Raw genomic sequence first — 24238 nt, 5'->3', positions numbered from 1 at the left:
CTTGGCAGTCAGTCAAGAACGTACACATGCTCCTCTTCACTGGGAGTCACTTCTCTGGGCCTCCTCTGAGTGAGGCCAGGAGCCCTACCTGATCTATACCTGCTGAGCCGTTGTGACCTTCTCCATGCAGCCATGGCTCCAGCCCACCACGCTCCCAATGAAGCTTCTTTTTGCTTCACTGCGGCTCTTGATAAGCAAGACTTTAATCAGTAACTCAGGTTTATATTGGAGCACTTTTATTATAAAATAATATATTTTAAGTAACAAAGTTTGAGACTAAACATAACCCTGATACATTTTATTGTTTCTTGGTCCCATTAGGTAAAGCAAGTAGACATTCTTTATTTAATTAGTCTATTGCAATCTTAAGACACTGAATTCTATTTTAGATACAAAGTTGGAAAAATTAAAATGAATTTTAACATATATATCATTCTTACATATATTTATTTCTATGTATGAAAAATATCCATATATAATCAGCTAATCTTTCAGTTTGCCTCATTCACTGGGGCTTAGGATGTTAAAGGAGAGAACAAAAATCAGTTGAGACTGAATTTTTAAAAAATGAATATGAGAACTGCTCGGATTTGAGAGTACCTAGTATCAAGAATCACAAAGCCCTTTATTAGCCTATCTTTGTAATTAAACAACCACATATTACAGTTTTATATTGATAAAGGGTTTACCAAAGACTCTTATACTCTTTAATCCTGTATGTCATTCATAAGAAGGGTGGATATAGTTTTGGTTGTTGTTATTTTTTCCTTTTATAATATGAAATGGTTAAAAATAGCGGCACAGAGTAAAAATATGTCAACATATGGAACATGGATAGGTTTGTTTGTTTTGTTTCCTTAAGTTACAGTTTACAAGCATTTCAGATTCCCCACACATACACTCACATTTGTTAGCTGTTATTACGGTAGCTATTATGCGAATGGATAAACAGATGGTAACATAAACGGGGCTTTCTAAAACCTGCTTTCTTGAGTTGTTCCTTCTATATCTCTAGCCGTGCTGAGTTTAAGCAATAAGAGTGTTAGACAATCATTTATTTCACTGTTATTGGGAAGAGGTAACTAATATTTTAAGTGCCTGTTTTGTAGCAAATACTGCCCTGAAAATTTTCTATTTGCTACAACTAAATCTTCACAGCAATGTTGAGAAGTACGAGATTATCTCTATGTTATCCCCAATGAAACTGAGTCACAGAGGTTACCTAGCTTGATGAGGGCTACCCACCTATTCTGAATGGCACCAGACCCCAAATCCAAATCTGTTTGACTCCATGCTCTTTCCATCTGTCTCTTGCCAAACATTATTTTGTATAAAGTACCCCTAAAGGCAGACGAGAATGAATATACACCCCTAGGGAGTCTGGGGGTGTAGTTCAAAGGGAAGCACAGCAAGTGTGAAATTTCTTTGAAGTTTCATCTTTTATCTTTAACATGCGTACAGTCTACTCCATAGTATATCTATATTTGTTTTAATATAAAATGTTTGTTTTCTAAAATCTTCAAATAAAACTGAAACCCTAGAAATATGCATTGTGTTTATCCTGTGGCCTCAAGATTCCTCCATGGGTATCACGTATAAAAAGCACAAACCATTCACGATACAACCTCTAAAAAATGAAGCATACAATTCTAGTCCTATTGGTTTTGATGTGAAATCTCAATTTACCACGGTGGTTCTTTAGAAGTGACAAGTTAAAGCACCCTCCCTATGCTTCCACAGCACCCTATACTTCTCTTTTACAGCATTCATCATATTTGTAATTACTTATTCAATGTCTCCCTGCCTCATCCGAGTATAAATTTTATGAAGTAGAAATTCTGTGTTGGTTACTTCTATATCCCTAGCACCTACCCCGATCCCGGGAACACAGTAATGCCAAATGCACATTTGCTAAATAAACCTTTGATGCCTTTTGTTTGCGAAATCTTTTCATGAACACTTAAGTAAGAAATGATGTAAGTGAGATAGTCCTTACTCCATCATGATTAAGCTCATGTGGATTTGATATTAAGATACCTACCGGAGGCTTAAGAGCTGAAACTTTTAACTCTGCTCACAGAACTGATTTGTTCATTGATCCTAGATAGAGGAAACGGTGAAAAGTAATTAGCAACAAGGCAGGAGATAAACTTTTTATGGCTTCACATCCTCATCTTGAATATGTATGTAACCACATGTCAGGGTTTCAGAAGCCCTGGTGCTTACCCATTGGTATATAGGCAAGCCCACATCTAGACGGGGAGACACTGGCTTACACCTAACCACATTCGCATTCAGAATCAGCATCTAGTAAACTGTATATATTATAATAACTGTGATCAATATAGACTATTAGCAAACAACCTGTAGGCTCAGGCAGCAACCATCAGACCAGTTTTATTTTTACTTTTTTGCAATGGCAGGTAAAGTCAGTGCATAGAGATTTTGGAGTAGTTAAGGGTGGATATTGTAAATTAGAAGTTTTCTGAGAGTCCAGAACACCATGACCTTGATTTTGTGGCACATTCTCAGGTGACTCGTCTCCAGGAAATCGTTGTACCCCTCCCTTGTAAGTTATGAGCTCCTTTCTCTGGGCTCCATTGGGACTTTGTACAAAGTCTATGAATATATTTAATTTTATTTCTTAAAGACTGTTTATCTCAATTAGGATTCATTTAGTGAGGATCTCTTGAAGACAAGTACTTCATTCTAGTCACATTTGTTGCTATATCCTAGAGACTGGCGCATAAAAAATGCTCCTTAAATGGTTTTTGACTAACTGAATGGATGAATTGTACCACCGTTTTCTAGGACCTTCTGTTTTTTCTATACATCGATAGAAGTGGATATGAATGTTCAATTGTATTAAATCGTTACACAAATGAACTAACTGATTAAACAATAACATCACAGGTAGCTACAGCTGCCAAAAAGGGTTTGAGATTGTAGTACCAGAAATATTAGAATGTATGTGCTTAGTGGGATTGGCAGCACTTTTCCATTTTACTGAACCTGGAGAATTTCTTCCTTCTTTTCCTAAAAATGTCCTCTCTCTGCTGAAGCTTAGACATGATATATGGACAGGCCCGAGACCAAGCAGAGAAAAAATATACAATGAAGACAGTGAGCTAGCTAGCATAAGCTGCTGGCTCTTCCTGAAAGCCAGCTCTGAAAGCTGTTTGAGGTGGTGCTTTTGGAAAGTATGAGGGAAGAGCAATGAGGGAAGAGGAGGAAGAGAAGGATGCTGCAGGCTGTAGACAGAACGTCGGTTGGAGGATCTGCTCTTGCTTCTTGGTGGCTGGCACATGGCAGCTGGCAGTGATTGACTATGATGTATTCTTAAACCTACGTGGATCAGGCTGTTGCTGTTGGTGTCCATGGGGTAATTTCAAAGCAATGCAAAGCCTTTCTGGGGCAAGGAGTTGATAAAAACGGATACATAATAAGTTACTCCCCTGAGCATCCCCTCCTTCCCTTCTAAACCTCCAAGTTTGATAGATTATAGCCTAGGGAGGTTTCATCTCCCCATACTGCTTCTCCTAAAGTGTTTAGAATTAAAGTTGAGTTAGAGGATTTCCCCCAAGGGAGTGGCTTCGTGGTACTAGGAGCTCTCTACATTGGGCTTTATCTTCCCTCTCTCTGAATTTAGTGTTGCTGTCATAATCCAGGGCCTAGGCTTAGGCCCCTTCCTAACATACAGGAGCCAAAGAGAGAAGTTAAATGTAAAGTTACAAGACACAATAAATTGACATTTGAGAAATAATATTAGGTAATATTGTAAAAGAAAGGCAAAAGTATACTACCTACACTGGCTACAATAGAATTAGCATGCCACCTGAAGCAGAGCTATTGACACACGTGGACCAACAATTAAAAGTTGTCATGACAGGCCGGGCGCGGTGGCTCAAGCCTGTAATCCCAGCACTTTGGGAGGCCGAGGCGGGCGGATCACGAGGTCAGGAGATCGAGACCATCCTGGCTAACATGGTGAAACCCCGCCTCTACTAAAAATACAAAAACTAGTCAAGGCGTGGTGGCGGGCGCCCAGTCCCAGCTACCTCGGAGGCTGAGGCAGGAGAATGGCCTGAACCTGGGAGGCTTGCAGTGAGCCGAGATCAGCTGCCCCACTGCACTCCAGCCTGGGTGACAGCACGAGACCTCGGCCTCAAAAAAAAAAAAAAAAAAAAAAAAAAAAAAAAAAGTTGTCATGACAAATGTGAGAAAGAATATGAAGAATGATATTAGCATTTTCAAGCAAGTACAAAAGTCATAAAAAAGAAGCAATTGCAAACATTAGGTATGAATATTGTAATCAGTGAAATTGAGAAAACAGTAGATAACATTTTTTTAAAGTGTGAACTTAACTAGAGAAAAAAATGGTGAGCTGGAAGATCAGAAGGCAAAAGGAAGGGATAAAATAAACCTAAGAGGTACAGAGAAAATGATAGGAGTTGAAGAAGGAGAGAAAACTAAAAATGAAAAGAAGGATTTATTTGGAGAAATACTGGAAACAAATTTCCAGATTTGATAAACACATTAGATTAAAAGAGGAACTGAAGTGTTAAGTAGGCAGGACAGGGGAAAAACCTATATCTAGATATCTGACATTTAAGAATATCAAAGGCCAAAAGAAAATTCTAACAGCTTCCAGAGGGGAAAAAGCAGATTGCCTATGGGAGACTAAAAATTAGATTCAGACTTCTTAATAGAAACAGTGAAACCTAGACAATAATGGAACAACATCTTTAAGTTTTTAAATAAAAGAAGCTGTGAACCCAATGTATAGCCAACAAATTTGTCATTCCAAAATTAAGGCATAATATAAAAATATTCTCAGCCATATGAGACATCACAGGCTTTGCCAAAGACCCAAATAAAAAACACTTTCAAAGGAAATTCTCATTAATTAATCAGTCCAGAAGATGCTATGTGAAGTTGAGGTGGTATAGCTTATTGCTAATTAAAATTTGAGACATTACTAATATAATAGCAAGGGGAGACAATATTGGCATGTCAATATGCTAAAATACTTATTTTACTAGGGAAAAATATACATTTTAATTGTTTTCAGAATAAATAGGATTAAATAATTTTAAGTATATACAAGAAGCCCAGCCATAAACATAGAAATAGAATGTATAATTTTTAAGCGACTTGAAGGCTACTCGAGCTATCTAACAAAGAACCAGAAGTGAGGGAGAAAGAAAAAGAGAAAAAAAAGAAAGCATTACAAATGAAAATATGAAATATGATAATAGAAATAATTTGAAATGACTATAGATGTAATACAGTGAAATTTGTCAAAACTATCTCTTAATGATAGAGACTATCAAATTGGGTCTAAAAACATCCAGTGATAGGTATATATAAAGAGATACAGTCTTAGAGAACAAAGAAAGCATTGTGTATTCATTTTATATTGCATCATAACAAATTATCACAAATTTAGTGGCTTAAAACAACAAACATTTACCATCTGACAGCTTCTTTGAGTCTGTAGTTTGGGCATGTTTTGACTGGGTCCACCGATAAATCTCACAAGCCTGGAATCAAGGTGAAAGTGGTTTTGTTCTCATCTGAAAGTTGGACTAGGGAAGAATCTACTTGCAAGCTCATTCAGTTTTGGAGCCATAGCCAGTAAGAAGCTACCTCAGCCACACAGGTCCTAGGGTTCACCCAAGAACTGGGTCAAGTGTGCTTCTCCAGGGGCAGTCCGTAGTGTGCCTGCTGGCTTATTCAAGGCCAGCAGGAGAGTCTATCTCTCTATTCTGAGTCTTTTATAATGTAACATAATCGTAGGAGAGATATCTCATCACCTTTATTATATTCAACTGGACGGAAGCAAGTTACAATTCTACTCACAATTGAAGAGAGACGATTGCACAAAGGTGTGGCTCATTAGGGGTGTTACCATAGGATATTTCTGTCACACTTAAGAATAAAATAAAAATTCATAAAGCCACAAGAATTAAAGCAGATAAGAAGAAGCCATGGTGAGGGAACCCAATGGTTTATCAAAGAGCAGACAGATGGAAAATAAGCCTTAAAAATACCCTCGATGATACATATTTAGTTAAACTTTTGCATAATACTCAGAGTGGTACAAATTTTTCAGAGTCAACATAAAACAACAAACAAACAAATAACAGAGAAAGGAGGTCACTATTATAAAAATAGTTACCATTCTCATTCATAAAGTAAAGGGAATAAATAGTAAAAACAAATAAGAAGTAGGTGAGGAAGCTGCTGAATATGAAAAGAAGTGGATTTCAATACAGCCAGAGCAGAGACACTTCCTTTAACTTAATATGGCTAAGAAGTTTACAGATTTTTATCGAAAGAAGGAACTGGAAGTCAAAATCAAAACCCAAAACATGTAATTTCCTGTCTGTTAAATACATAACTAAGCTTCAGAAAGCTGTTTAGTAAACTATAGTTCATGTTTCAAAATGTGAGCTTATTCAGTTGTTCTCAGTTAATCTTTTGTTTTTATCATAGTCAAACCTCTTCTAGGTGGTTTTACACATAAATATAAACTTACACTAGCATAATGTGGATTTTGGAGCAGGTAGATGTATTGAGGTGCCGGGGGCTCTATTTCTGTTCGGAGCTATCCCATATTATATACCCCTCCTCTGTTTCCCTTTACAACAAAATTACTTGAAGCCTTGATACTTGCTTTCGCCAGGGCTCATGCCCTTCTTTCTCGAACCTGCCTCAGCCCAGTCTTTACAACTGCAGGCAAATTGCTCTGGTTCAAGTTACAAAGAATCATCTCTCCCTTTGCTAATCAAATGTCAATCTCAGTGTGCCATCTTCCTAGACTCATCAGTAGTGTTTACCACCCTTGATCTTTGACCCTTGTCTTTGAAACTCAGGCTTCTTTTGGTATCTGAAGCACACACTCTGCTGGATCTCCCCACCACCTACTTCACTGGTCACTCCTTCTCAGATTCCTCTGCAGGATTCCCCTCCTTTCAGCAAACTCTGCTTGTGGATGTGCCATGCCAGAGATTAATCCCCAGGACTTTCCTCTGTCTACCTAGGTGGTTTCATTCAGTTTAACATGCTGATGACTCCCGAATGCATATTTCTAGCCTCCAACAATTGCCCCACTCTCATTCACATTGTATATCATTCTTCAAGTTCTTGCCTTCATATGTGCTCACACTGTCCCCTCCTCATATGAATAGAAAGTCACAATCATTTTTCTGACAGGACTGCTTCCTGGCTGCTCTTTCTCTGTGATGTCTATCAGCCCCCTCTCTGCCTTCAATGCCTTACTATGGACTGAATTGTGTCCCTCAAAATTCACTTATATTGAAGCCCTAACCCCCAATGCAGCTGTATATAGAGATAGGGCCTTTAAGGAAATAATAAAGGTTACATGTCATAAGGGTGGGGATCTAACTTCATAAGATTGGTGTCCTTATAAGAAGTGAAAGAGAGACCAGGGCTTGTTTTCTCTCTCTGTCACGTGAAGACACAGCTAAAAGGCAGGTGTCTGCCAGCAGGAAGAAAGCTCTCACCAGAAATTGAACTGAGAAAACTAATGTCTGTTATTTAAGCCACCCAATCTATGACATTTTGCTATGGCAGCCCAAACTGACTGGGACATGTTTTTTCAAGGCTCTGATGTCATTCTTTTATCGCAGATAGCATACTGCATTATAATTGTTTGCTTACTTCTCTTTCTCTCCAACTAAACTGGAAAATATTTGAGTGCAGGCCTTATTTTGTTTATTTTTATTTCCCAACAACCTGCAAGTACCCAAGGCATAGTAGATGTAAAGAAGGAATTTTGCAACTGATTTGAATTGATTACCAGACATGAAGGAAGGGAATTTTTGCGAAAGCTTAGGTTCTAGCTTCTTTCCCGCACAGGTTAGTTGATTTCTACGTAGAAGTAGACCTTAGCAAAACCAATGAGCAGGACGGTTCACTCTCTCTGTATAGTAAATATGTATTATATATCACTATATATAACATATTACGTTTGTATAATTTTCACTCAATTTATATATACATTTCTCTCACATGTAGTCTCATATCTCTATACACACTCATATCTATTCCAGTATATATGAGTATATATGATATATATAGTGTGTATATATTTCAGTGTGTACAGGTATGAGACTACTATATATATGAGAGACATGTATAAGTAAATTAAGTGAAAATTATACATACATATATACATACATGTATTATATATATGTATGTATAATATATTGTGTGTATATACATACATTATACATGCATGTATATATACACAAATATATACACATATACAAATATATATACATATATACACAAATATATATTCATATATACACAAATATATATACATATATACACAAATGTATATATGCAAATAAGGTTTTGCCTGAGAGTTCTATATATATAGTTATATATATATTACTATATATAGTACATATATAACTATATATCGTAAAATATATATATAGATGAGTGTGTACAGGTATGAGACTACTATATATGAGAGATATGTATAAGTAAGTTGAGTGAAAATTATGCATATATCCATACATATATATTATACATACATGTATTATACATATGTGTTATACATACATGTATACATATATGTAAGCATAATATATATACATATATACACTATATATAAACATATATACACAAATGTACAAATATATATATATACACACACACACAAATAGGGTTTTGCCTGAGAGTTCATTGAAATAATCAGCAAATACAAATATATATACATTTGTATATATATTTGTCTATATATTTTTTGTGTGTGTGTGTGTGTATATATATATATTTGTATTTGCCGATTGTTTCAATGAACTCTCAGGTAAAGCCCTAGAGTTTTGGCTGAAAAGGATGGAAAGCGATTTTATCTGGAAAAAGACAAAGGACAACTCTTACCAATTATTTAGTCTCTGTGTAATATCTGATTTTGAGTATTTATGTATCAGATGGGCCCTTCTAAATGTAGAGGTTTTCAATTCTACCCCACGTAGCAGAATTCAAGCATTATAATGTTGTCATTTATTACCGTGACAGATATCTACCATGTCCTAGATAATGAGCTAAATATTGAAAATACAATATTGAACAAAATGGATATAGCACCTATTGTCATGGAACTGATGATATTGGATCTAAGTACCTACTTATCTTTTATTTTGTTCACATAAATGTTGGAGAACATTCAACAAATGCAGTGCTTCTATTTACAGCACAATTGCTGTAAAAATGCCATTCTGACCATAGTTAGCTGATGGATTTAGCTGTTCCTTAAAACCAGTTTATGCAATAAAAAATTACAAGTAGTAGAATGCAGGCGCATCTGTTGTATTCTTTAGTAGAGACATGTCTTTTGATCTTCATGTTGCCACTACATATCATAGTGCCTGGCATGCAGGCAGTGTTGAATACATATTTGTTAAAATGAACTGTCATCCTATTTTCTATAGCTGGAGAATACACATCCAATTTATGTAAGAGTGGTGGCAATTTATTTGTAGATAAATTGGAAAGAAACAGGTTTCAGTCACAACTGTGTATCTGGGAAAATGTACCAATCAAAACTCATATTTTGTATTTAAATGTAAACTTTTTCAAAGAGATCAGCTATTTAATATGACTCTTTTCCATACCTGTTTTACTGGAGTTAATGAAGGATACCATTGTCATGTGCATACCTAAGATAACAGTTGATAACTATAACAACTGCCTGTTGATAGACTGGTCAGTGATCTCAGCTAGGAGATTTTTCATAGTCATCCTTACTTAATTAAAGACTTCTGGTACTCAACATACTTCATGCTAACTTCTGATGCTTCACCACTGAAAGTGGAATATTTCTGGAATTTATTCACTTCTCTCACTCACCATCTCTCCTCTATTCTAAGCCACCACCTCTCTACCTGAATGAGATAACCTCTGCCTGCCTTCTTATCCATCTTCAACAATGCAGTCAAAGTGAGTTTCTACATATGCACATATGATCTTGACTCATCTCCATTAAATCTTCATGGGTTTTAACTATATAAAAGAGAAATTCCCTAATTCCTGATGTCATCTTTAAGGTACTCAGGACTTGGCCTCAGTCTCCACTACAGATTCATCTCTAACACTTTGCTCTCCACTCATCACCTTATGTCAAGACTTTTCCGCTTCCTTTAAATTTTTAATGTCCTTATTTCTCAGGAACTTCACAAATTTGGTTTCCTCTCCTTAGAACCCTGTGTCTTCTAGATTCTGCCTGGTTCACTTGCACTCAGCCTTTAATTTCAGCTCAAACATAATTTCTTGCAAGATGCCTTCTCTTACTGTTCCCACTTCTAAATCTAAATTGAGTCTTGTGATACACTTTCATAGCACCCTCTATAATTCCTTCATAGGACTTATCTCAGATTGTAACTATATAATTTTAATGTGTTTTATAGTTATCTGCCCTCCCGTATAGCTTGGGAATATCTCTAGTTTCTAGCATAAAGCTGTTCTTTAGATAAATTCATTTACTCGATGCATGTATGAAGTACTGAAAGTTGTAGGCACAGAAATTAAAAGTTGCATGCATGGAGTGGGTGAAAGCCTCTAGAACACAATTTCAAAGAGAGAAGGGGATGCGATCTCGTATTTGCTAATCCTAGAATAAAGCACATATGAGTTAATAATATGAAGAATTACCCACATTAGTCAGGAGATTCTTAACAGTTCTACTTTAAGTGTGTTTATGATAAAACCTCTAAGAAAACAAGACTTTCAAAATACGAAAGAAATGCAGTTATAGTTAATATTTACTGAGAACTTACTGTACTGAATACATTCATTCATTATTGTAGGCAGTTCTTTCAGTGATCCTGTAATATGTTGTGTTGGTGGAAAAGTAATTGTGATTTTTGCCATTAGGTAATGGTAAAAACAGTAACAACTCTTGTCCCAATCTAATAGATACAATCTGACAGACAGAATAATAAAGAGCTGCAAGTGGCAAAACTGGGGTATGAAAACCCAAGCAGGCTAGTTCCAGAGTAAGTGTAGCCACTATGCTATTGTTCTAATTTGAATATGTTTTAAATCCCTTTAATTTAATTGAGCAAATATATCTTGAGTATCTACCATGCACCAAGCACTCCTCTAGAGCACTGAGGATTCAGCCATGATCAAAACAGATACTCATTGCTCTCACAATTCTTACACTCTAGTAGAGGCAGACAATTAACATGAAAATAACAGTGATAGCTTCAGATAAGGATCTTTAGAAATAAAATGTAACAGTTTGCCCAGTGTATGACTGGAATGGGGGATCAAGTTTAGATTGGATAATCAAGGTAGGGAAGTGGGGCCATTTAAGTAAAGGTCTGCAAGTAGTGAATTTTGCAGGAAGAGCCCTGACAAAAAGCCAGAAAGCCAGGAAAGCTCGAGTGGTGAAGGATGCCAGTGTGCTTAGAGGACAGGGCACAGGGGAAAGATGGAAAAGAGACGTGGTCAGAGAAAGAGGCACCGACAAATCTACCAAAAACCTTGAAAACCTTAAAGAATTTGGTAAGGAGTGTAGATTATATTCTAAATTTGATAGGAAGATAATCCAGTTTAAGACAAATGAGTCGATCTGACTTCGATTTCAACTTTACTTTTCAATCACGTAGTCTCCATTAGTAACATTGTGTTGTGTTTAAAAGTGTTGAATATAATTGTATCAATGTGCTATTCGAAGAGAAGTAAAATTGGCTAGAATTGGTCATTTCCAGTGTTGTCAGCCATTTGTGCCTGGAGAGACTTTTCCTGGGAGACACAAGTCCTTGGAAACCTGAAAAAGCACGGTGGCTCAACCCTGCAATCCCAGCACATTGGGAGGCTGAGGCAGGCAGATCACTTGAGGTCAGGAGTTCAAGACCAGCCTGGACAACATGGCGAAAATCTATCTCTACTAAAAGTACAAAAATGAGCCAGGCGTAGAGGCACACACCTATAGTCCCAGCTAAAACATGAGAATTTATTGAACCAGGAGGTGGAGGTTGCAGTGAGCCAGGATCACACCACAGCACCCCAGACTGGGCAACAGAGCAAAGCACTGACTCAAAAAAAAAAAAAAAAGCTGCAAATAGTGTGAAAATACTGATACCCAAGGTAAATAATAAAAATAACATTTTAATTTTAAATAAAATGGTTCTTTTCTTTCCACTTATGATGATTCTGATAAAAGTCTGTGACTATCCCAGGCTCTCAGCAGCTACATACTCTGTTGAATTTTTATTCTAAGCAATATGTGTTCTCCAGCCACAGAAACTGCCATTGTTACTGACATTTTAATAGTCTTTTATAGTAAACAATAAATGATATCATGGAAGGAAAAATACAATTTGGAAATAGTAGAAATGAGAATATTCTCCAGATTTCTTTTTTTACATCTTCTTTTTGTTAATGAAAAAAATGACACATCCCCCATGAAGTTATGAAACAGCTAAAAGTGGAAAGCAGCATCAGCTAATGCAATAAAATATAATCTATGATTAATTATTGAGCACACATTCCTGAATTAGGCACTACTGGAGGTTAGGGACACGAGCAACTTCACTGAGGGAGAAAATTGAATTTACCAGGCATAAGCTCCCTCCGGCGTCATGACTCAAACTTGACTATAATAATAATATAATAGCAGTCATTTATTAAATGCATACTATGTGTCCAGTATTGTGAAGTGATTTACATATATTATCACATTTGTTCTTGGTAAGAGCCCTTTGAAGGAGATACTGTCTTCATTTTGTAGACGAGGAAGCTGGGGCTTCAGGTCAGGCTATTTGTCCATGTCCTTACCTTGGTAAACAGCAGAGTTGAATTCAAGTTCAGTCTATGTGATTTCAAAACATATGCGTTGCACCTAACCACTGAACTTATTGCCTTCCTTCTATGAGTGAGTTTTTGGCTAATTTGACTGCAGCTTTTCCCTGGTCTATAGCCATTACCGATTCTGCGTATTCTGAATTTCAATATTTTTACCCTTTTCAGGAAGGAACTCAAGCAAGCATGGCTCTTTCCAGAACTATTATATAATTAACAGCATGTCGCTTGTCTCAAAACTGAACTTCTTAGTTTTGAATAGCAGCTTTATTGATCATTTGTTCTATGACCTTGGGCAGATAAGCTAACTCCTCCAGACCTCAGTTTTCTCATCTTTAAAAATACAATATAATATCTACGTCATAGGGCTGTGAAATAAACACATGTCTCTCATTGAAAACCCTTGTAATAGTTCCTGTACACAAGTGCTTCAGTAAATGTTAGGTATTTATAACATGTAATGATGTAATTTTATTAATGGTCTGAAATTTAGATGCTGACAAAGCATCTTAAATATTTTGTGCAAAAAAAGCCAGGAGCTTCAATAGATGAATCAATAATGAAAAAAGAATACACCAAGTCATACTGATATATATTTCGAGTTCTTTTTTTTCCCATTTTTAACTTTTCTCTACTTTCTCCATTTTATTCCGCTGAATTTAGCTTTCTTCTTTTTCAACAACCTGACTCTGAAAAATTTTAAATGGAAATATGGAAATCTTGCCCTTAAGGCAAAGAATGCGTTCTTTCTCTCTCTCTTTATCCTTCTCTGTCTCTGACTCTCTCTCTCTCTCTCTCTCTCTCTCTCTCTCTCTGTGTGTGGGGGTGGGGGGCAGGGGGGTTGGAAACCTAAGTTGCAAATGTGAAAAATAATTCAAAGTTGTATATGACTGCTTGATTACAGGCTGATATAACAGGTAACAGGCTGATCCTCCTGTCGTAAAGATCATCTATTTTTGCCTGTGTTAACAGGATGATATATAGAAACTGTTGGGAATAACCCCTGCCTGCTTCAAGGCTGGCCAATTTTCCCTGGTAAAATATTCTATCAAAAACACTGATAAACTGGAGTGGCCTCAGAGGAGAATTACTTGTTGACGCAGATTGAGAGACTCTAAAAATCCTATTGTATGTGACATAGAGAAGCTTGGAAGGCTTGAACTTGAAATGGAAATGTTTTGAATGCTTGAAGAGTTGTGTTGAGGAAGAGAATCTTTCATGGTGTCCCCACAGGGGAAATTTAGGACAAAGACACCAAGGTTACAAGGAAAGCCTATTTCTTTCTTTCTTTCTTTCTTTTTTTTTTTTTTTTTTTTGAGACGGAGTCTCGCTCTGTCGCCTAGGCTGGAGTGCAGTGGCCGGATCTCAGCTCACTGCAAGCTCCGCCTCCCGGGTTCACGCCATTCTCCTGCCTCAGCCTGGAGCAGCTGGGATTACAGGCGCCCGCCACCTCGCCCGGCTAGGTTTTTTTGTTTTTTTTTTTTTGGTATTTTTTAGTAGAGACGGGGTTTCACTGGGTTAGCCAGGATGGTCTCGATCTCCTGACCTCGTGATCCGCCCGCCTCGGCCTCCCAAAGTGCTGGGATTACAGGCTTGAGCCACCGCGCCCGGCCGGAAAGCCTATTTCAGACTGATGTAGCATAAACTTTGCAGCATTGAAACTTGCTTGAACACAAGGAACAGACTGCTTTTTGAGAAAGTTATCTTATGGGAAAATTCACTGTCAATAAAGGTTTTCAAGGAGAGGTGTTGGGTCTTCCTATGGAAGGCATTATAGTAGGGACTTTAGTATGCAGCTGCAGACTGAACCCCATCAGTGTTTCTTTTTCTTTCTTTCTTTTATTTTTTTGAGATGGAGTTTTACTCTTGTTGCCCTGGCTGGAGTGTAATGGTACAATCTTGGCTCGCTGCAACCTCCGCCTCCCAGGTTCAAGCGATTCCCCTGCCACAGCCTCCCAAGCAGCTGGGATCACAGGCGTGAGCCATCACACCTGGCTAATTTTGTATTTTTAGTAGAGACAGAATTTCGCCATGTTGGCCAGGCTGTTCTCGAACTCCTGACCCCAGGTGATCCACCCATCTTGGCCTCCCAAAGTGCTGGGATTACAAGCGTGAACCACCGTGCCTGGCCTCCATCAGTATTTCTTAAACTTTAATTTGGAGCCAATGCCACTGTACACACAAAATGGAAAATAGAAAGGCAATGGGTTTAATTTTATATAAAGATAAACTTTTTTAAAAAAGGATATTCTTTGTTCTAAGATAATATTCTTTTTAAAAAAATATATAGTCTTCTGTGCAGTGGTTAAAACTGTGATAGAAAACTGCCCTGGGTCGAACCCTAGACAAATGTCTTAGCACTTGTGCAGTCTTGGGTAGTTCCACATCTTTCTGGACTTCAGTCTTTTCAACTGTAACATGGGGAGACTATCATTAATCATACAAACTGTACTAAAGATGAAAAAACATGATGTCCAGAAGTTGCTCTGCTGGCTGCTTGATTCACACTCATTAGATGCCTGCCTCCCCTCTAAAAATATTTACTTTCAAGAAACGGTGGTGTTGGTAGAAATAACTTTACATAGTTTATTTTACTCATTTAGCTATTATCTGGATTATACATTTACATGATCCGAGATGCAAACAGTCCCAAAAATTTCCACCAGGTACCACCAATTCTTCTTCCCTGAAGGCATCAATTATTATTGTGTTTCTTTCACATACTTTCAGATATATTTTACGCCGATGTAAGCAAATACATATAGGTGTATATATTCTGCTACTCCTTTTTTTTTTGCTCAACAGGTTGCATGTAATATTTGCTGTTCTATAACTTTTAAAAATAATATATCTTACATTTCATTTATTATAGTATATAAAAAAACTCATCATTGTTTTTATGTATTCTATTGCAGTCTATGTATTGTGTTCTATTGATATCAAGTGATGCTATCTTGTTAACTAGTCCCCTGGGTATTTAGTTTGCTTTCAATATTTTACTACAAAAATCAACATGCAGTAAACAACCTTGTTCATTTCATACATCTGTAACATCTGTAGAAAAAACTTCTGGAAGTAGAATTTCTGGACAAACACAAATTTATGTTTGTAGTTATGATTTTGCCACATTACCCTCTATCGATGTTATGCCAGTTAAAAGTTCTAGTAGCAATATATCCACGTTCTTGTTACTCCTATCTTTCATCAGTATGTTATCATACTGGTTGATCTTAGCCTAAATGGAAGGTGAAAAATGGTATCTCATTGTCTGCTCAGTTTATACTTCCCTCGTAAGTAATATCAAGTGAGTTTTTTTCATGTCTGTATGTGGTAAGCAGGATTCTAAAGGTGTCCCCCTAAGATTCTCATGCCTGTTGTAAAGAAAATAAAATCAAACATGACTTCACATACTGTTGTGAAATGACTTTGCAGATGTATTTAAAGTTACTAATCAGCTGACATTAAAATAGGGAGATTATCCTGGAACACCTGGATGGGCCCAATCTAATCACAAAGTCCTTAAAAGCAGAACAGAAAATGGAAGAGTCAGTCAGAGATATGCAGTAAAAGAGGAACGCAAGAGAGAGGAGGCAGAAGGAGAGGTCAGCGAGACTTGAAGCATGAGAAGGACTCGATTGGTCATTGCTGGCTTCAAAGACAGAGAAAGGGTCCATGAGCCAAGGAATACAGGAGCCTGTTGAAACTAAAAATAACCCTTTGCTCACAGTGAGTAAGGAAATGGGGACTTTAGTCTACTTGGAACAGAATTCTTACAACCCGTTAATAAACATATTTAGAAAGGGTAAATAAAAAGGGTAAATTTCAATGTTTATCAATTTTAACTCAATCAAGAAAAAAAGGAAAACAGTAAAATGGTATAAAATAAAAAGGGTAAATTTCAATGTTTATAAATTTTACCTCAATCAAGAAAAAAAGGAAAACAGTAAAATGCATTTTTTTTTAGGTTAGGAAGTGATAAAACATATTTTTCAACACTCAGGAAAGAAATATGAGACATGAATTTTTATATCCTTCAAGTGTAAGGCCATTGACAACCAATCAAAGGAAGTTTTGAACAGGCAAGCCCCCTGAGAATATCATTCCCATGAGTATTTGCTCAGGAATGTAGTAGAGAATAAACTTCTGCCACAACAAAATGACCAGAAAAAACTTCATTTATGAGGTCTATGAGGTGTGAACTGAAAATATTTAACTGTAGAACTGAGACAAAAAGAGGAAGATACACTTTGGCAGAATAGTATATAAATATAATATGCTTTAAGAGTAAAAGGTGTATTTAGTGCATTCTTGCATTGCTATAAAGAAATACTTGAGACTGGGTAATTTATGAAGAAAAGAGTTTTAATTGTCTCACAGTTCTGCAGGCTGTACAGGAAGCATAGCGTCTGGGGAGGCCTCAAGGAACTTTTACTCATGGTGGAAGGCAAAGTGGGAGCAGGCACGTCACAGGGAGAGAGCAGGAGTGAGAGAGAGTTGCGGGGAAGGAAGGTGCCACATACTTTTGAAAAACCAGATCTCATGAGAACTCACTCACTGTCATAAGACAGGACCTGGGGGATGGTGCTAAACTATTCATGAGAAAACTGCCCCCATGATTTAATCACCTCCCACCAGGCCCCACCTCCAACACTGGGGATTACAATTCAACGTGAGATTTAGAGGGGACACGTAACTCAACTATATCAAAAGGCATTATGAAACTAACAAAAATATGAAATGAGGAGAACTAATGGAAAGTCAAATTAGCTCTCCGATATTTTCATAGATTTTAATAGGGAGTATAAGGGTATTAGCCGAAATTCACAAATGCAGCAGTTTAGTATACTTAGGAATGAAAATATTAAAATTAAAATTATATCAGTGGTTAAAATTGGAAAATGAGAAAGAGGAAAGAAGAAAATAAATAGATATTGCCTAATTTCAATATTGCTTATAGTAAAAACTAAGCTTCCAAAGAAAGAGGTGACTTAAGGGTGTTATATACAGTTATTAATATAAATGTAACAACTAGAGAAAAAAGATATACTTTCTAAATATCAAAAGAAATACTAAAACCACAGAGAATTCAAACCACAATATGAAAGACATTGAAAAGATAATGTGAAACAATGTCGTAGAACTAAGACTAAACCAATCACTCCTATCAATGTGAGCTTATTGAACATATTAAAAGAAAAAAATTCAGCCGGGCGCCGTGGCTCACACCTGTAATTCCAGCACTTTGGGAGGCCAAGGCGGGCGGACCACGAGGTCAGCAGATCGAGACCATCCTGGCTAACACGGTGAAACCCCGTCTCCCTTAAAAATACAAAAAATTCTCCGGGCGTGGTGGCGGGCGCCTGTAGTCCCAGTTACTCCGGAGGCAGGAGAATGGCGTGAACCCCGAGGCGGAGCTTGCAGTGAGCCGAGATGGCGCCACTGCACTCCAGCCTGGGCGACAGAGCGAGACTCCATCTTAAAAAAAGAAAAAAAGCCTGTAATCCCAGCACTTTGGGAGGCCGAGACGGGCGGATCGCGAGGTCAGGAGATCGAGACCATCCTGGCTAACATGGTGAAACCCCGTCTCTACTAAAAAATACAAAAAACTAGCCGGGCGAGGTGGCGGGCGCCTGTAGTCCCAGCTACCCGGGAGGCTGAGGCGGGAGAATGGCGTGAACCCGGGAGGCGGAGCTTGCAGTGAGCGGAGATTGCGCCACTGCACTCCAGTCTGGGCACAGAGCGAGACTCCGTCTCAAAAAAAAAAAAAAAACAAAAACAAAACAAAAAATCAGTTTGGCTAGCAAAACAAAGTGCAGCTCAAGGCTATATGAAAAAATATGCTTAAAACAAATATATTTAGATAGTTAAAATGAAAAGGATTGGCAAAGAATTAACAGGCAAAGGCACATAAAAAATACATCAGCCATAATGTTAATAACAGACAAATGAAATTCAGGCCAAAACAAACAAACAAAAAACCGTTTTCTTCTCATTGTTATGCCAATTCGACAAGTAGAATGAAGTTATCTCTTATTTCAGAAATTTTAACTGTTATCTGGGGGAAATTCAAACCTATACAAAGAAAGAAAGAATGACTAAATAAATCCCCATCAAGCCATCTCTCAGCTTCAATAACGATGAAAATTCTGCCATGTTGGTGCTGGGATAATTGGCAAGCCACATGTGGAAGAGTGAAAATAGATCCTCATGTCTCATCCTGTACAAAAATCAACTCATGATGAATCAAAGACTTATATCTAAGACCTGAAACCATGAAAATTCTAGAAGATAAGATTAAAAAGCCCCTTCTAGACATTGGCTTAGGCAAAGACTTCATGATCAAGAACCCCAAAACAAATGCAAAAGAAAACAAAGATTAATAGATGGGACTTAATTAAATTAAAAAGCTTCTGCACAGCAAAAGAAATTATCAGCAGAGTTAATAGATAACCCAGAGTGGGGGAAAACCTTTGCAATCTATATACATCTGACAAAGGACTAATATCCGAAATCTACAAGGAACTCGAACAAATCAGCAAGAACAAAACAAATGATCCTATCAAAAACTGGGCTAACAACATGAACAGACAATTCTTAAAAGAAGATATACAGATGGCCAACAAACATGAAAAAATGATCAACATCACTAATTATCAGGGAAATGCAAATCAAAACCACAATGAGATACCTCCTCACTCTTGCAAGAATGGCAATAATCAAAAAATCAAAAAGTAATAGATATTGGCGTGAATATGGTGAAAATGGAACACTTTTACACTATTGGTGGGGATATAAATTAGTACAACTACTATGGAAAACAGTGTGGAGATTCCTTAAAGAAATAAAAGTTGATCTACCATTTGATCCAACAATCCCACTACTGGGTGGCTACCCAGAGGAAAAGAAGTCATTATATGAAAAAGATACCTGCACACACATGTTTAGAGCAGCATGATTCACAACTGCAAAAATATGGACCAGCTCAATCAATGAGTGGATAACAAAAATGTGAAAGGGAGAAATATATATATATATATTTCTCTCCATGGAATACTACTGAGCCATAAAAAAAGAACAAAATAATGGCATTTGCAGCAACCTGGATGGAACTGGAGACCATTATTCTAAGTGAAGTAACTCAGGAACGAAAAACCAAATATTTCATGTTCTTGCTCATAAGTGGGAGCTAAGCTATGAGGATGCAAAGGCATAAGAATGATACAATGGACTCTGGGGACTCGGGGGAAAGGGTGGGAGGGGAGTGAGGAATAAGAGACTACACACTGGGTACAGGGTATACTGCTCAGGTGGTGAGTGCACCAAAATCTCAGAAATTACTGCTAAAGAACTTATCTATGCAACCAAACACCACCTGTTCCCCAAAAACCTATTAAAATTAAAAATGAATAATTAAAAAAGAAAAATAAAACAAAAACAAAAACAAAATTTTGCCATTTTTTGCTTTATCTGTGCTTCCTCCCACTCTGTAACTCTCATTTGATTATTCATTGGTATTGGTTGCCTTTTTTATTTCAGTTACATGTGCAGACATTTAAATTCAGTAATCTTAACTGCATAATTTTGACAAATGTATACACTTCTTAACCCAAATCCCATCAAGATAAAATATGTTTCTATCACTCCAGAAAGTTATCTTATGCCCCTTTTCAATTAGTCTCCCTACAAAAGACAACAACTATTTCAATTTTGTTTGTTTGTTGGTTTGTTTGTTTGTTTGAGACAGGGCCTTGCTTTGTTGCCCAAGCTAAACTGCAGTAGTGCGGTCACGGCTCACTGCAGCCTCATCCTCCTAGGCTCAAGCAATCCGCCCACCTCAGCCTTCTGAGTAGCTGGGACCACAGGTGTGTGTCACCACACCTGCCTAATTTTTTGATGCGTTTTTTGTTGTTGTCGTTGTTGTTGTTGTTGTTGTTGTAGAGAAGGGGTCTTACTATGTTGCCCAGGCTGGCCTCAAACTCCTGAACTCAAGCACTCCTCTTGCCTCAACCTTCCAAAGTGCTGGGATTACAGTCGTATGTTACCGTGCCTAGCCCGAATTTTTAAAAAATATAGTCATGTTTGCCTGTTCTAGAACTTCACATAAATGGAATCAAATGGTATATAATATTTTGAATCCAGCTTCTTTCACCCAGCCTAGTGTCTCTGATATTCATTTAGATATTGGGTACGTCAGTAATTTGTTCCTTTTGATAGCTTAGTATCATTCCACACTATATTCTTTGTATATCTTTTCTTCTGTGAATTATTAATGAAGCTAGTATAAATATTCTTCTATACAAGCGTATTATAGTGAATGTTTTTTAATTTTACTGAATAAATACCAAGAATCAAAATTTCTGTGTCTAAGGTACATATATGTTTATTCTTGTAAAGGACTACTAAACCTTTTCCTAAAGTGGTTGGATCATTTTAGATCCTCACCAGCAATGAGTAAGTGTGGATACTCCATGTCCTCCCAATATTTGGAGTTGTCAGTCTTTTAATTTTAACCATTCTAGTATCTGCGTAGTGGTATTTGATTGAAGTCTTAATTTATATTTTCTTAATAACTAATAAGTCTGAGCACCTATTTATGTGCTAAAGTTTTTTTAGATATTTGTTCTGTGTACAACTACATTTTTCTTCAGTGCTTTAATTATATGTATATATTGTATGTATATATTTATATAATATATATTAAATTTATTAAATATAAATTATATATTTATATTTAATTGTATTTTATATAATATAGATCATCAGACCTTCGAAATTCAATTTTATTCACATATTTTTTTATTTTTTTTTAAACATAGAGCTTCACTCTAGTTGCCCAGGCTGGAGTGCAGTGGTATGATCGCAGCTCACTACAACCTCTGCCTCCTGGGTTCAAGTGATTCTCCTGCATTGGCCTCCCAAGTAGCTGGAATTACAGGCATCCGCCACCACACCTGGCTAATTTTTGTATTTTTAGTAGAGATGGGGTTTCACCATGTCAGCCATACTGGTCTCGAACTACTGACCTCAAGTGATCCGTCTGCCTCAACTTCCCAAAGTGCTGGGATTACAGGCGTGAGCCACTGCGCCCAGCCTATTTTTGTTTTCATTTTTTTATTCCACTTTGTTTCTAAGCTATATTAATTCCTGTTTTACATCCTCCTGTTTTATTGTTATATCCTCCTTGAACTACTACATCTCTTCTTTGTATTTATATTTCATAAATAGAAAAATTTTAATGTATTTTTAATGATGACAAAATATATGATCTCAATTTGAAGATACTCCATGAAAATAATTTTCTCATAAAGGTTTAATATCTGCATTTCTGTTGCTTTATTTTGATTATTGTGCTAATGTGTCAATCATTTTTGGGTTATATTTAGAATACTTATTTTTGAAGTTAGTGTGTACTTTTTCATTTATTTGTAGGGGCTCATTAGTAGGAGAAACTTAGAGTTTTTCTAAACTTTTCTTAGACTCAATATTTGGGTTGAAAAGTTTATACTTTACTTTTCTTGAACCAATGGCAATAGTAGCTGTGGCATTCATGTGTATACATATATATATACTGAAATTCAAGTGTGTGTTCTTAATGTTTACACCCATTTTTGATGCTACTAACAGGTGGTTAGGATTGTACTTTTCAGAAAGTAGCTCTAGAAAAGTATTCTGCTATTCTGACATTTGTGGCTTTCCTGTCCTTTGTGACACTCCTCTTCTATTGCCACTGCCCTTGAAAATGCCTTCCTATTCTAAAATTTGAGGCTACAAATACCTCCCAGTTTTACTGAAAGTGTGTCTTGTACATTTTTTCATGGTTTTCTTTCTGCTTTGAATGATTTCTAAGAAAAAAAGAGAAAAAGATGTTGAATCTAAACTGCCGTTTCCAAACTGGCAGTGGTATTTTTTAATACTTTTTTCACTGTATAAAAGTTCTATATCAGTATCTTTCCTCCTTCGGGCTACTTATTTTACTGTTTAGAATTTTGGGTTACATTTTCAAATGCTGCTAGTCCATGAACTTCAACAGTCTGAAAAGCACTGTGTGAGATAATCCATCTTTCCAGTTTTAATTTTAATTTTTCTTTTGATAATGGGGGCTGAACTGTTTCCCTTACCACCAATACTGTGGAATGATAAATACAAGTTGCCATTTATCATAACAAAGATACTTTCTGGGGGCAGACATGGTGAAGAGTTCCTTCTGCTCAGCTCCTAAAAGCTCAAAGGCCTGTGTCTACCCCGGCGGAGTTTACAGTCAAGAGACAGTGTTACTATTGTTGGTCTGATACAATCCCTGGCAGGAGTTTAGTTGTATTTATTTGAAGTAGCAGAACAAAGCTTCTTTACCAGTGGCCAAACTACCAAAGCTTTCAACTCATTTGTTAGTCAGTTGCATATGGATATTTTTAGAGAGTGAATGAGTGTGTGTATGTCTCTGAGAGGGTGTGCGCATGTGTGTGAGCTGATGGTCACTACGGAGTCACTCTCCTTTTGACGTTACATTTTATAGATTCACATAAAGAATGAATTATATATTTTAGAAAATCCAATATATGAAAAATCTGTATTTAAAAGTATAATTTAGGAAAGGGATTTATTTGTGGGTGTCTTCAAAGAACAAACTTTCCAATGCATTTCAAATGAATTGATTTGTCTCCTCCCAAAAATTTTTCTTAGAAAAAAATGTAGGTACATACTAACTGTATACTGTATGGTACACACATACGTATATTTAACTACTTCTAGAAACTAGGAAACGCTCCAGTGTCATTCATAACTAACCATTTGCTAGGAGAAGCCAAGTTATTTCTGACTTAAGCTAAGAAGAAAAATGAGACTATATGCTAAGGAGTTACCTTCCTCCAGTTTCAAATGATCACATCAATGATTGAAATGAATAGACAATCCAGGAGTATGCATGCCTCTTGGACAGTGTTGTATTAAAAGATGTTTAAAGAAGAATATTGCTTTGCTGCTTGCTTTATGAGCAAAGCCTTTTTGCAGCCACAAAGGATAAGGAATGATCTTGGTTTGCATACAGAAACTAGATGCTCCCAGTTCCATTAGATACTCAGATATTCTGCAAGACTGATGAATGGCAAGCAAATTCAGGAGGAATTTCTCAACAAATGTATCCCCAAATTTTCTATATACAATAAGAATGTACCTTTGCAGAGATTAGAATGCAAATATCTAACATCCTGAGCATCTCTTTCACAGTATCAAGGGGAAAGTCAAGGAAAATAAAATTATATTTGCTGAGAACCTAGTGTATTTCCAGAACTTTTACATGTGTTATCTCATTAAATCCTCAAGCAATTAATACAGTTCAGAGCATAATTCAGTTAGTGTATGTTAAAAGGCCCGTATTATTTCTATTCTACTATTA

The 24238-nt window shown here is 36.7% G+C and overlaps 1 long non-coding RNA gene across 2 annotated transcripts in view; it reads left to right on the top strand.

The window, feature by feature from the left end:
• LOC103875952 overlaps window positions 1-24238 on the top strand; it is a 70371-nt gene that overhangs the window by 35191 nt on the left and 10942 nt on the right. The gene's annotated exons all lie outside the window — the stretch shown is intronic.

Source organism: Papio anubis, chromosome 9 (genome assembly GCF_008728515.1).
Source record: "Papio anubis isolate 15944 chromosome 9, Panubis1.0, whole genome shotgun sequence".
Classification (NCBI taxonomy): domain Eukaryota; kingdom Metazoa; phylum Chordata; class Mammalia; order Primates; family Cercopithecidae; genus Papio; species Papio anubis.
This window is presented reverse-complemented; position numbering and strand designations above follow the sequence as displayed.